The following is a 1439-nucleotide window of genomic DNA, read 5'->3' as shown; positions in this document are numbered from 1 at the left end:
AGAGTGGATAGCAGGCATTGGGCAGCAGAGTGGACAGCAGGGAGCGGGCAGCAGAGTGCATGGTAAAGAGCTGGCAGCAGAGTGGACATCAGGGAGAGGGCAGCAGAGTGGACAGTAGGGAGAGAGCAGCAGAGTGGACAGTAGGAAGAGGGTAGCAGAGTGGACAGCAGAGAGCAGGCAGCAGAGTGGACATCAGGGAGAGGGCAGCAGAGTGGACAGCAGGGAATGGGCAGCAGAGTAGACAGCAGGGAGCAGGCAGCAGAGTGGACAGGAGGGAGAGGGCAGCAGAGTGGATAGGGAGTGGGTGGCAGAGTGGACAGCAGGGAGCAGGCAGCATAGTGGACAGCAGGGAGAGGGCAGCACAGTGGACAGCAGGGAGTGGGCAGCAGAGTGGACAGCAGGAAGCAGGCAGCAGAGTGGACAGCAGGGAGCAGGCAGCATGTGGACAGCATGGAGCAGGCAGCAGAGTGGACATCAGAGTGGACAGCAGGGAATGGGTAGCAGAGTGGACATCAGAATGGACAGCAGGGGGGCGGACAGCAGAGTGGACAGCAGGCATTGGGCAGCAGAGTGGACATCAGAAAGCAGGCAGCAGGAAATGGGCAGCAGCAAAGGGCAGCATGGAGAGGGCAGCAGAGCAGGCAGCAGAGAGGACAGCAGGGAGCGGGCAGCAGATTGGACAGCAGGGAGCGGGCAGCAGAGTGGACAGCAAAGAGCGGGCAGCAGAATGGACCCAGGAAGCAGGCAGCAGGGAATGGGCAGCCACAAAGGGCAGCATGGAGAGGGCAGCAGAGCACGCATCAGTGAGCGGGCAGCAGGGAGTGGGCAGCACAGTGGACAGCAAGGAACGGGCAGCAGAATGGATATCAGAGTGGACAGCAGGGAGTGGGCAGCAGAGTGGACATCAGAATGGACAGCAGGGGGCGGGCAGCAGAGTGGACATCAGGGAGCAGGCAGCAGAGTGGACAGCAGGCAGTGTGCAGCAGAGTGGACAGCAGGGGGCGGGCAGCAGTGGGCGGCAGGGAGTGGACAGCAGGCACTCCACTCATTGTGGAGAATGAGCCAGTGGAAACCTGGGAAGCAGAAGTTCGGCCCCTCAAGAGGAGGTGGGCAGTGGGGCCCGGGCTGCTGGGTGTGTGTGTGGGGACACTGTGCCTGACAGGAAGGGGGTCAGAGGGCTGAAGCTGCTGGGGTTACCGCCCCCCCCCCCCCCCCCGCATGCGGGCGGTAGGGGCGGGCAGTATGGAGAGGGAAGGCAGGGGCAGGTGTGTGCTAGGTGAGCACTGGGTGGGGGACAGAGTGCGAACAGCACAGAAAGTAGAGGGAGTGAAGAGGGTGTGCCTGGGGGCTGGAGGCCGGGTAGGTAGTGGGTGGGGGGGGCTTGAGTGCCAGAAAGGGCATGGGGGTAACAAGGCAGAGGGTGGCTGGGTCACCACCAT

General features: G+C 62.9%; 1 long non-coding RNA gene across 1 annotated transcript; it reads left to right on the top strand.

Annotated features, from left to right (window-relative positions):
• The first annotated feature begins 210 nt into the window (after positions 1–210).
• Positions 211–708, top strand: LOC130027774 (uncharacterized). Its single transcript, XR_008793044.1, has 3 exons — positions 211–263; positions 312–416; positions 649–708. It is a non-coding gene; the product is annotated as an uncharacterized LOC130027774 (long non-coding RNA).
• Positions 709–1439: the final 731 nt, after the last annotated feature.

This window comes from Sorex fumeus, unplaced genomic scaffold (genome assembly GCF_029834395.1).
Source record: "Sorex fumeus unplaced genomic scaffold, SorFum_2.1 ptg000037l, whole genome shotgun sequence".
Taxonomy (NCBI): domain Eukaryota; kingdom Metazoa; phylum Chordata; class Mammalia; order Eulipotyphla; family Soricidae; genus Sorex; species Sorex fumeus.
The sequence above is the reverse complement of the archived record's forward strand: the minus strand, read 5'-3'. Positions and strand labels throughout refer to the sequence as shown.